General features: G+C 48.0%; 1 pseudogene across 1 annotated transcript in view; it reads left to right on the top strand.

The window, feature by feature from the left end:
* Positions 1-5835, top strand: part of LOC144169095 (uncharacterized) — a 192508-nt pseudogene extending 186673 nt beyond the window's left edge. The window contains exon 3 of the transcript XR_013322361.1: positions 5301-5835. The product of XR_013322361.1 is annotated as an uncharacterized LOC144169095 (transcript). The remainder of the gene's footprint in view (positions 1-5300) is intronic.
* Positions 5836-13573: the final 7738 nt, after the last annotated feature.

Below are 13573 nucleotides of genomic sequence, written 5' to 3'. Positions count from 1 at the left end.
CGTGGCCGAGATTTTTGCGTCGGAAGCCAAGCTTTTCCACCCTTCCAGTGAAACTACACCTACCAAATCCTTGTCACGCTCAAACGTGAATGCGCATGCGCCGTGTCAGACAGTCATTAATCTAGCCTTTCTAAGGATAAAATTTGTACAGAATCGCGCCGATACGTTTATTCACAGCGACTACTCTCATCATAGCAGTATAAGTGAGCTGAAGTTTAGAGCTTATCTTAAGAGCCTTGAAATGGGGCAAGCGAAGTTCCCAGGCTCTGTATTTTGCACGAACTCTATTACTAAATATAAGGTACGTCCGCCATTAAACCAGCTGCGGCGACCTTAAACTGCAGCAATATTTAAGCTACCACTTTTGTGCAGGAGAAATTGAAATGACACTTTTTTGTAGCTTTCACGAGTATTTTAGATCGGCCATGTCTGAGGTTCGTTGGGGGAAAGCGACATAATTTTTAACCAGGTTAAACTAAAGATGGTCTTTGAGAACATTGCTGAGGCGAGCCAGCAGTTTTCGAGCGTGAGTGGTACGAAGACGACTCGTGGGAAAGAGGGAGCAGCGAAGTCAGTGATCTCTTGCTCGAAAAGCGTTTGGTTGTGCTGGTCGAGGAAGTGCGATAGATTTGTGTTGGCAAAAGTGTGCTCGAAACATAAATTAAACTCAGTTCCACCCAGAGCGAAATCTGCTGAGACGGTGTAGCTGTGGTTCTTTTGTGCCGGCTCCAACGTCCACGGGCGCTCGCCCGATAACGGAACCACCGTTGCCGCGCAATTCCTACGGTTCGCGTTACGGAATCGGCAGCCAATGGTCAGCGGCGGGTTCCTCCCTCCGCTTTCCCTCTCCCAGCGAGAGGGAGAGGAATACACTACCTGTGACACCACTGAGCCCTCTATCGGTGGGTCGCGGAACCTGTTTCTGCGAGGCCACCGGCGAATGTGGGAATCTGCTCTTACCCTAGCGTGACGCACGACCTTCAGCAGACGGGTAACCAAGCTCGACCTACAGCAACTCTGCTAATAAGCGTAAGGAGCGGTCCGAACCAGATTCTTCTGACGACCAGGCTACACTGCGAGAACAACAACAGCTCTGCTGATAAGTGTAAAGCCAACTCAACATGGCGCGAATTTCGCCTGCGAATTCGCAGCTGCGGCGCCGCTCGTGCGGTAAAACGATATAGTCTCGTTGCTATGGCAAATTTCCAAGTGTTTGTAACAGTCTAACGTCTCCTGTGAATTCCGTTTGACATTTGGCAATTTGTCGCAGCAGTGAAAATAGGAAAAATAGATCGTTTTGCCGCACGAGCCGCGCCGCGAATTCTCTGACAACATTCACGTCATGTCGAACGGGCTTAGGAAGAGACCGAACCAAAGTCTGCTGACGACCAAGCTATACTGCGAGAACAAGCGATGAGTCTTCAAAGACTAATTTTTCTTTTTTTAATACCCTCTCTATCATTTGTCTCTCCCCGCTATCTAGCAGGCGTTCGTCCACCCCTACGTGTGACAAATTACGCCCACTGGTGCACTTTCCTTTCAATTTTCGGTAGAATAAATTCATTCATTCATTCATTCATTCATTCATTCATTCATTCATTCATTCATTCATTCATTCATTCATTCAATCAATCAACCTTCAATCGTTCGTTATGATATTACTAGTACTATTCCAATCACTATTTCTGTTCCTGTACCTCGAAGTACAGATAGAAGGTGCCTTCTCTTCACATTTGCGACGCAAAGGCAGCTGCCGGAATGTTTTTTCCCCAACATTCAAAAACTGCGCGGAAGACGGGAACAAAAGGTGAGCGGACACACTCACCTTCTTTTGCCGTCGTCTTTCGCGAAGTTTTTAATCGTCGTGATGTACAATACTAGCCCAAGTTTGTATCCTGCGCTTCCCCAGCCGCGAATTGAACTTATTGTTGGCTCTAAATTCACGCTTTTTAGGCGGACTTCTAAACTTCCTGTTGCGTGTGGCGACGCGGAAGCAAGAAGCAGGGTAAATGCGCCACAATCGAGCCACTGAAGGCGCACACAGGCCTGGTTTTAGAGGCCTGCTTTGCCTCATCCCGTTCCTGCCCCTCGCGCAGTGTGCCTGGTGGCATCGATCACGTCATTATATAAACCGCTCCAACTGTAACCGGGTGGACGGAGTTTTATAAGCGGGGCTTCGTGTATTTTCCTGTGCGTGCGCGAAAGCGCCTCGCGGCAAAGCCGACTTCATCGCGAATACTCAGCACAGAACGGTTGTAACTCTTCGAAACTGCTATCGAAACTTTCCCAGAATTAACTCTAGCCAATTGACCGCTGCTGAGACAAGGACTCTACACTGTAATATGATCTACACCCTTAGAAGTATTTTTCCTCTCTATCTGTGTATCACTAAAACATTTGCGCCACAACACGAACACAAGAAAACACCCTCCTAAATGGTGTTATCAGTGACACAAACACCCTGTACAAGAGTGTTTTGTTTTGTTTTTGCTACGATGTAAGGGTGTAGTTATACTTAACACCCTTTGAAGCAGTTTTTTTCGTGTGCTTCAAGGGTGTAAGGGTGTCGTAGACATTGAAAGTTCCCCTGCAGGGTTTAAACCATTTTACAGTGCACCACACCGTCGGTTCACTTGCTTGTCATAATTAATTCACAGTGAAGTGAATGTTACATATTTATCTTGTGCTGTCAATACATTGGTTTCTCCAGTAGGAAAGGGGACAGCTCCACGCTTGTCCGCTGAGGTAAAACTCTGGCCCTTCAACCTTTCATTAAGTAATCGCAAAGCCGTAGCAACTACCATTGCCAAATGATGAAAAAAATATAAGTACGTCTGCGTTCTCTCGCCTACTTGTGCGATCTGTATTTTTCACAGCTTCGCTGGTCATTCGCCCTCACAGAGTGGAATGGCCCGTAATGTTTCGTGATATCCGGGAACTAGGAGTGCCGAATGGTGATACAGAGGGCATCATTTTTGCTAAGGGTAACTGGATTGTGCGGAGAGACGCGTGTTGCTCCTGGGCCCGGTATTCTCGAGCTTTGTCCCTTTTGCGTCCCTTTCAAAAGTGTCCCTTTTGGCAAGCCTTGATTGGCTAAAAGCAAACAACCGGAAGTGACGTAACGCAAGCGCGGCAAACCTACTGCCAACGCTTATTGCTTAACCGGAAGTACGTCACGAGGAAGGGGCGCAAAAGGGACGTTTTCAAAAGGGACCGTTACGATAATACCGCCCCTGTTACACTTTTTGAGGTCAGCTCAGCGTGGTGACTTTGCATGTGTTTGATAGGTGCGGCGTCGCTTAGGCAGAGCCATTTTGGGAAATCGCGTGCACTTGCTACTACAACTACTACATGTACGTATTTAGAGTTGATAAGAGCCGCTTCTTAAATTATAAAATTTAGTTCTATGAACGTACCGAATTCAAAATCTTGCGCTGGCCACAGTAAACAAGTTGCTAGCACAGTCGCGGTTCAAAAAGAAAGGTGCGAAAAGTTGGCATCCTGACCATCTTAACGAATGAGACACGGAAACTGAGAAATTTAGTGGCTTTTTTTGCCACTAATATTTATTGAAATGCCGATTTTCTTTATTATAACTACTTACTGCAATTTGAATCGTCTGTAAGCATATGCGAAGAACGTGTGTGAGCTGGTATGTAGTATTCTTTCAACGCACTTCAAAGATGGGGGGAGGGATGACATAACATACTGCACTGACAGGAACGTTCCTTGAATGGACCTTCCTAAGCTCAGAGTTTTTGCATAACTCGGGTAATATTTTAACCGATGTCGGATGCCGCATTTGTCCAAATATACTATTTACCACCCTCAATTCAGTCTCATTTCTAACTGGTGCTTTCGCGACGTGTTGCAGTACGCTGTCTTTAAGCTGCGACCTTTTGAACGCCTGTTTTCCGACTAAAGGATTACAGGACGAAGTCGTTCGAGCACAGCCCCGTAATGTCGAGATAGCGTGCGGGGCTTGCAGAACAGTCGCCTCCGTTCCGACGATGAAAATCCAAAGACGAAACTTAGCTGTTTCATACACGGGGAGTTGATAAGAAGATAGTACAGTAGCACACTGGCGTGTCAAAAACACGAAAACTCAAACGGGCATGGTAGCGACCTCGAGCTCTGCCCCAAACTGGCTAGGCTCGCTAAGGGCAACAAGTGTTTTATATTCTCCCTCCAACGGCCTCGACAACTTTCAACACGAAGAGGAGAGTCAAACACGCACACTAGCAAAATCATCCTCAGTGAGTCAGAGAAGCGAAGAGTCAGAAACGCGCGTGCGCGAGAAGGTTCTTGGGCCGCGCCCGGACCTCTAACTCGCCTGCGCGGCGGAGCATGTACGGATCTGCTGTGTGCTATCGGTATGGGGGCTTCGCCGCAGATCACTGAGCCTGCGTGGGAACGTCCGACGGCGAGTCGCGTTGTGCGCTGTTCAAGCCTGAGCGCCGAGTCTACGCTCACCAGAGTCGACTCAAACAGGATGTAGGGAAGCAGGAGGTGCACGCCAGCAATAAAACGTAATCTCCTCCTCAGCTGACTTCCCAACTGAAGCGCGTTCTGTACACTCCGGCACTTAGTGGCTCCGTCCTTTCTACAGGCGTGGGACGGCGTAGTCAGTGTACTGGTGCTTTGCCATTGTACACCGCGTTGGCGGCACAAAGAGGGCCTAGTTGACCTGTAGTTGCTAGGAATATGACGCACGTGGAATAGCCAGTAGGAGTCCTGACTGCTCTAGCGGATGCGGGTGAGGGATTCACGCAGGGTCTCTGCTTTTAGGGGCGAGGCCCCTTAAGGGCTTTGGCTATGGGCGTCCCCTGTAATCGTCGTAATCGCCGTCTCATGTAGTCACGGTACTACAATACCGGAGAACTCGCTTACGCCTCGCGCTAGAGCGCTTCATAACGCGTACTAAAAAAAAAAAAACACCGGGACACTCGTTTACGCCTCGCGCTAGAGAGCCCCGTGCTTCAAAGACAAGATACTCTTACAGAAAAGCTGTATGTATACCTCTACCCCCGAACGGTTTCATCTCCGTTGGAAAAAACGCCAAGGCGCCAAAAATGCACCTATACACTGCATGCTCCGCTCATCCCCAGGTTTCACGTCGGTGGAGATGGCCCCGCGATTTTTTTGAAGGCGTCTGTCTGAAACTCCCTTCTCGTTTCCTCGTAAACAATGCCGGTGTCTGTAGCTCTGAGGGTATAGCTCTGCCGTTGGGCGGCGCCGCAGAAACCAGCCTGGCTTCGGGCCTGCCCTTGACAGTGGTGGTTGTGTTTCGTGCCGTGCAGACCCCAACATCCCGGACCTACCGTCAATCAGCAACTCGTCGTACGGCCCGCCGGGGGACTGCTACGAGCCGTGCCACGTGAACGCCTCGTACCCGGACAGCCGGCCGTGCGTTCCGGTCGGCCGGCAGGAGGACGACGACGAGCATCTCGTCACAGCCTTGGACTCTTCCGTCGCGGCCACCACGGCCTCCCTGGCGGGCGCGGCGGCGACGCCCTCCGTGCCGCCGCCGCCTCCGTCGCCCGGGGGGGATGGTGGGGGCAGTGGTGTGGCGGCCAGTGGGGGCAGTGCGCGGACGCCGTGGTTCGGTGGCGGCGGCCCCGTGGTGACCGTGGTGGTGGTGGTGACAGTGTGGTGGGCGGCGGGCCGGACCCGCGGCCGGCACAGACTCTGCTCATAGCACCGGCTCCTCCGCCCCTCCTCCTCCGTGCCAGCCGACGACTGCCAGGGCGCCGCACACGCGGCCCCGCTGCTGACCCTCGCCTAGGACTCCGCCGCCGCCGCCACCGGTGACCGACGACCACGCGTGGAGAAGGTTCCCGCGGTGGCCGCTCGGTGGTGGCCCTCACCGACAACACGAGGTGCGTCTCTGCACGCGCTCTGCCTATTGCACTTGCAGGCTAAGCTCGATGCCTCCAGTCCGCGCTTTTTCTTCACCTCACCTCACTTTATTACGTTAAATACCTCTCTTTAGGGGCTATTAAATAAGGGGTGGGCTGACAGGTGAAAGGTACAAAGCGCAGGTCTTCAATGAACAACCTCGCTGTGATATTCTCTGGAAAGGTTGATGGACACGTGATGGCTGCAACGTCCGACGGAAGGCCAGTCCAGAAAGCGTGTTGTAAATAGGTTTATAGGTGACTTGAGTATCGCTCTTGCTTCTTGCCTTTCCAGACCCGAGTTCCTGTTCATGCAATGAGCGGTTTGAGAAAAGGCGTTGTAAGTAGATCTACACAAAAAGCTAGCATCGCGATTCGGAAGTTGTGTGTTGTGGTCCTTGCTCCAATACGTTCGCATTGTTATTGTATCAAATTTGGTTTGGGCCATTGTACTGAATGTCTTGTCGTGTGCGTCGTCTTCCCCGCAGACTCTACCTTGATTACAAAGCTCATGATGTAGGGTGCGGCTAAGGCAAATAAAAACTAACACTGCTTAATTTAAAGTAGTGTTTACTATAGCACAGCTTTGAGTATATTGGTAAGCTGCGTGTGAACAGTTGCCTTTGACCAGATAAGCTAACAAAATATCCTCAAGAAACACTTCATTATTTTTCCCGACCTTGTTTCTAGAGAATAAAGCAGCTATGCTACAACCAGGGCTTGAGACGCAGAGACGGCATGTTGTTCGCAGGTCCCTTATAAGACGGCGCGGTCACCGATGCATGACCAATGAAACACTCGACCAACAAGAGCATGTGATCCAGCAGCGTTCATGATTTCGAGCCATATAAAGTTCGCTGGCTGCCTGGTTAAAATACATTTCCGTATTTTAATACGCCCTCGATGTCGAGCGACTCTCGATAAGGGCTGACTAATGCAGCCAATCGATTTATCTAGTCAGCCGAAGAGCACCTACACCATTTACATCTTTCATCGCATTGGTTGAAATCATGACGAAAATTTTGCTAGAGCGCGTCGCACTCCTTTTGAGATTGTCCTTCAAGCTAGCATGCTCGAAATTCAGCTTTCCTTAAAGGAGCCATGAAGACAAAATACAAGTTGGGTTTATTAGAAAGACTGCTTAGTCCCGATAACAATGATACCAATATCATCGCAATCTTCGAACAAATAACGGAGATATTAAAGAAAACGTGTGAAGCAGTCGCGACCACCTAGCCAATTTCCCGCAACTTTTCCATGACGTCACGGAACCTTGTTTGTGCGATTGGCGGCCGCCCAACTGTCCTGTCGCGATGGCACATGACTGGACGTCTGTAATGGGGCCTCTAGTTCCATTCGACCGCATCACTTGAATGCCAACGTGCAGTTAACGCACTGAAAATTATATTTTATTGTTGGCCCGTATGACGTTATTCTTGCTCATAACACGTCACTGTGGCGCAAAATTTCAAATTTTTTAAATACTTCTAGCTTTTTTTCGTTAAAAAACATCTTTTGTGGCTGTAATGGAGCTGAGTGAGATACTGAATCCTAGTTCTTTCAAATTAAACGAAGTTGTATTTTCTCTTCGTGGCTCCTTTAAACAAGGGCTGCTCCTGACTTCATATTACAAAAGCATGCCTTTGGACATCTAATTTTTAAAATGTTCTAAAGAACGCTGTGTAATTAACCAGCTTGTAGCAGCCCACTACCCTTAGTATGCAATGCTATGCAATAGCGTGCGATCCTATCGATAGCAAAACGCTATCGCCTTTCCACGTAATTTGCAGCGGAGCAAGGAACACGCGACCAATTTTTTCCTACGCGTAAGCTGATATGCCCTCATCTCAAAAATAACCGACGCGGATGCATAAAATTTGGCGATTATTTTAAAGAAGAGCGTTTACTGGCAATGTCGATCCGTCGGACTGCGAAGCCTCTGAGTCAAGGTTGCAGAACGAAAGAATACCGCGCGAGCAAGAAAACGCATTGGTAGGCAACACCGAGGATAGTCCGCGTGTGGCGCTGCAGGCGGGAGACCTCGAAACACTTCGACTGCTAGTGTGCATAACCAAGTGGCGATGCCTCCGATCGAACACTACCACTCACATTCGCCTTACAAGCGAGGTGTGTACGCTCTAATTCCGAAGACTTCTTTATTCTTTATTCCACATATACCTGCAGCGCCCGAAGGCGTTATAGCAGGGGGGTTACAGGTTCGAAAAAAACAAGTTTTCATTCACTGCAGACACTTGTACATTTGAGAGCCCATCCCACTCGTGTATCGTTTTGACAAAAAATGAATTTGCAAAAATTGCAGTCCTGGGACGGTGTTCCCTCAGTTTAAAGGAATGATCAATTCGATTTGACAAATAATATGGCGTCTGTAAATGCATGTCCTTGTTGATTCCGGTTTTATTATTAAATATTAAATATCAACGTTTTAATCGCAATTTTCTTCTACGTGATGAAAGCAGCTCCCGATTCAATTCTTGTTTCATAGCGGTACAGCTTTCCCGCCATTGATACCGTCCCAGGACGAACCTTGCCGCCCTGTTCTGTATTTTTTCTATCTTATCACTGAGAGATAAGATAAGATAAGATAAGATATAGATAAGATAGATAAGATAATTCGCTTAGTCATCGCCCTAAATGACAGGCATCCACTTTGATCACGCTGTCATCCATCTTAATTCTCAGAGTCATCCACTTTAATCTCTTCGCTATATATCTCAAATCTCGTTCACTTTATTTTCGTTAACTAGCTTATTAATCCACTTTATTTCCCTTTATTTCCTGTTAGTTTACATTCATTCATCTTCAACAGTTTTGTTTTTCTTCCAATTTAAGTTGTTGCATCGTTATTCGCGTTGATTCCTGGTAATTCACTTTGATTACTCTTGATCGACTTTATCATATTTCTCAATTCTTTTTGTCATCCACTCGTGTCCAATCATCCTTTGGTCCTCTCTACCTGCCTCCAGAGGCGTCTAGAATGTGATAAAGTTTTCACGCAATGCATGGTGAAGACCGGCTTTTCTTAAGAACTCGAAGGATAAGATATATACGCATTCGCCGTAATAAACCCAACAATGAGATAGAAAATTACGGTGGAAATAGAAATAACACCCTCCCACAAAATTCGGATAGACTTGGTAGGAAGACCGTGTAAGTGTTAGATGATTGCGGCCTTTGCTGCTTCGAAATTTAGATGTTTTTTTTTTTTGAACCTCATTGCGGCTGCAACGTGTATAGCTGTGAATCTATTATGCCACCTCAAGGAACGACCTAAAACTATCCACTAGTGTAAAAATTCAAGCGATGAAGTGCAGCGCTCTAGTACAGTCTAAACAAAATTTCAAGGCCGTTGAAATCTATAGCTTCACACCACAAATTAACCGTTATGGAATACGATAGCTGAGATCTGCCTGTAATCGACATAAACTTATCAGCGCGGGGCCAGATTATCTTTTCACCACCCTCTACCATCTGCAGTAAATCATTCACGATGGGAGTACTCCTACCACGAAAGCTCAGAAGCTTGTCCCTGAGCCATTTGAATATAAATGCGGAAAGTGTGCTGCGCAACCTTACCTCGTGAACTCGTCTGTACCACTGGGTCCGTAGTTTTCTCTATGCCGTGAATACTCTGCAGCTCACAGTTAGAACCCCATAAAGATGCGCAGCTGTTCATGTGAACTCATTCTGCAAAGTTTCTAGTCTACAAGGCGTCCTTGCGTCCATCGCCGTTCTTCTATCCTCTCGTACTTGTCCCTGGGTATCCCTCTGCATACGCGTCCGCCGAGCAAAGAACTGAAATAACTAAGTAACTGGCCGCGTATCTACTCGCATCTCTGCAGATTTCGTTGAAAGACTATAGTCTTCTGCAGCTACTGCCACGTAACTGCCTCTCCTCCCCCCCCCCCCGCCCACCTTTCACGCTGTTCCTCTCCTGTATCGGTCCACCTATGATAAACGCAATACAGGTCTGTGCATCCAATTCAACTTTCCCGCGTTGCACTGCTGGCGCGCCATCTTTAGAACCTTTTGTAAGTATTTTGGCAGCTGATCGCGGAGGTCATGATTGGCGTTCGATCCACGAGCTCCAGAATTGAGGGCGAGCACTTTTTGTAGGGAAAGCTACACTACGCTACCTCGAGCAGCCTTTGCGCTGTTATCAGTTTTGACCTTGAGAGCTAGAGGTCAAACCAAGCCCCCTTCCGCAAGCGCCCGGCACGGAGCAGCGGCTGATGGCGGGGAGGGATAGGCGGCAGGGGAGAGATAGGTGAGGAGGGAACAAAGACGTGCGCGGGACCTGTGTCGCTACCTGGCGGAGGAAGGCGAGAAGGCCGCCGCCGCGATAAGCGCGCCCCATGAAGTAAGGCCAGAGGGACACGCGCGGCGCTGAGCCGTGTGCGATGGAGGAAGATGGAGGAACATCCAGCTGTGGTGGCTTGTACAGCGGCGAGGCTAAACGACGCCATGAGGCTAAAAACAGGAAATACGGTACTGTTCCGTACTGCTTCGCTACCTTGAGGTCTTACGCGTTAGTGTGAGCTTCCTTCATTTTTGTGTAATGTGGTGAAAATTTTTTAACGCGTTTTTCTTGCGTTCGCAATATGGCGCACAAGTCCATTACTAAATCAAAGTGCTGCTACCAGTTCGGCATTTACGTGTTCCTTCAAGTATGCCTAATGTTTTCTTGTTCTTTTGTTTTTTGCTGAGCAGTGTGGACGAGTAGGAAGCATGTTACCAGATTTATAGAGAGAACGGTATAAACTTTCCCGTTTAAGTAGCTGAAGAACGACTATATTCTTTAAAAAAACTTTAACCACTTCCGAAGCTTAGGGGACCAAACCCTACCCCCTTCCTCCGTTGGGGGGGGGGGGGGGGAGGGGAGGGATTGTCTCTTTCCACGCATGGTGTCCAAGGACCTCTTTGTAGACACAATGCTGTGGTTCCGCTTGCATATGTCGGCACAGAACGTCCTTCTCCAGCTACACCGTGACGTAATTTGACCAACCACAACGCAACAAACGAAAAATCCATATCTCAAGTTTGCATTTAACAATGAACGGCCCAGCAGCATACGAGCAAGCTTAAGCACAAATTATTGTGGACACAAATCTTTCGCGTAAGTCAGAAATTTCTTTTCCAAACGCAGAACATTTCTTATGATGAATGATGAGGAGCATGGTCCATATAACATGGGAGCAAGAGGTACACCTTAAGGAGTGATCCTATCGCCGCTGCTGTTTAACATCGATCGGTTAGACAACATGCCTTTTCCATAATGATCAGGGGGGCGGAACGGAACGAAAACCGGAACCGAAAACAAATAAAAAACGATATTTTTGGCCTGGACGAGAACGTAACAGAAACTTTATTTATTATTCCGTTCAGGAGCTAAACCAAAATAGTACGCTTCGGTTTTCGGTGCGAGTGGAATGTGCAGAAATTTATGCAGTCATTCCAACTTCCATGCAGCGAGGTGGGAGATTGCCGCCGGATCGCTGGCCTATAAAATTGCCTTTCGTTTGGCTGACGCCATCTTTCCTTCGGCAGGCTTTCTGCCTGCATCCCTACTCTCTCCGCCTGTTCCTGTGTTCTAGGACTCTCTAAAACACTGTACACCTGTCTCTATGGTCAGTGTTTAGTTCTCCGCGAGCTCGCTACCCGCAGTTGGCTGCGAAGCAGACGTCGTGACCGTGTTTATTATATATATATATATATATATATATATATATATATATATATATATATATATATATATATATATATATATATATATATATATATATATATATATATATATATATATATATATATATATATATATATATTTTAAATATTTTTGTTTATTCATTTATCATATGATTGTTTAGTTATATTGTTACGTGGTGGCAGGACAATGATGAGGCGAACTATGGGCGACGATGAAGTGATGTATTTACAAGATGCTGCCGCAGAGCGATGCGATCTATTTACAAGCGGCCATGATCGGTCGGGGCAGCCGCATCCTCTTCGTCGTCTTCGGTGACGGGTTATGGCGCTATGGGACATTGATAGGTGTTCCGTGACAATATATTGACATACCGTGATTCTTCTGAGGCATTGTTGTAAGAGAAGTGCTATACAAAAATGAACCCAAAAAATTCAGATTCATGACATAATTAACAAAGAACAAAGGAAAATGCACTGTTTGGCGTGAGGACAGCAGTATACACAGATTGCAGCGAAACTGGCAGATTACAGCGGCACACTCAAAGAAAGCAGCATTAAGCCATGCTGCGCTTGTACGCAAGTGCTGCTCAGAGCCCAGTGGAACCTCAATTCGCAATTTTTTTTTGCGGGCTACCCCGAACCATTACGTACCGTTACGAACCATTATTTTTACGTTCCGGCGCTGAATCGGAACGGAACTTTAATTTATGGAACGAAACACAAACCGGGCATGGTAATCTGGACGATAGAAAAGAGCCTTGTGGAAATGAAGTATTGCATTCAAAAGGCTGCCTCCAGTGTCGAAAGCTACGCTAGCAAGTTCGGCCTCCAATGTGTTTCTACGAAATCAGTGCTTCTGCGCATAAAGCCAATCCTAAAGACAATACAAGATTTTACATTTCATTAACAGGCGGTCCTATCAGAGATGGTCCTATAATCTTTGCTAAAGATCATAGATGTGCTTATTCATATATACTTAGCCCAGCGACCAACATTGCCAAACTGAAGTGAACAGGGGAAAAGGACGGACGGAGGAAACACCGCGTATCCCACAAGCGCGGTGGGTTACGGGGTAGGGACGCGCTCCGGCTCGCCCATGCCTTCGTAACCAGTGAAGTGCCCTTTTTCCGCACCATACCTACGTACCACCTAACAACACGATAATCGCATTGATTGCATTATTATAAAGGCCATACTACCAGCCCCGTACCTCCCGACGGCTGCCTCCAACGCCAGGTTACCCTCCCTAAAAGCGTTCAATTCAAATCCAGACCAGAAAGGGGCCCACCTTACAAACCAATACACGAGACTCGCACAAGCGGCATCCGGGTGCGGCTTGCATGATCACCTACATATCAAACGCGAGTGCGCTCCATATGAGACATGCCAACACCCAGAGTTGTGACGGCACAGGCTCTGGGGGAATCCACTTCCCCGTAACATGGAAGTGCGCACTTACTAAGGCAGGCGGGAAGCACGCGCTCGGACCAGGGCCGGATTAAGGTGGGGGTTACGGGGGCTGCAGCCCCGGGCCCCCAGCTGTCAGGGGCCCCGCTCGATCATATGAAAAAATATATATCTTGAGTGTGCTCGCTGCCCGCGTTGAAAGTTGAAGGTAGGAGCTGCAACCTCACCTTCAAACCGAAGCTGACTAACTCGTGACGGGTGTGGAGGTGGGGGGGGGGGGGGGGGGGCTCACGTTATGGTTGACGACCTTCGAGTCCATTTCAATTTAATTTAGTTATTCCTACTCGTCTTCCTTGTTTTCCCGAGATTTATGAGAAGACGTCCTAGACCAAAAGTCGCGGGTACACAGCTTGACCTGGCCTAAGAAGCCACATAAAAAAGTCCCCGAGCTCGGCTCCAGTCTTTTTGGGCACAGGTCGGTCCGGTAGACTTTTCGGGACACGGACATCTAAGTACGCAGACGTTTCGGCGAGCGCCCGTTTCGG

The sequence above is a fragment of the Haemaphysalis longicornis genome, unplaced genomic scaffold (assembly GCF_048455015.1).
Source record: "Haemaphysalis longicornis isolate Haplotype H1 unplaced genomic scaffold, Haemaphysalis longicornis Haplotype H1 scaffold_2, whole genome shotgun sequence".
Lineage (NCBI taxonomy): Eukaryota > Metazoa > Arthropoda > Arachnida > Ixodida > Ixodidae > Haemaphysalis > Haemaphysalis longicornis.
Note: the sequence above shows the minus strand (reverse complement) of the source record. Positions and strands in the feature narration are given on the sequence as shown.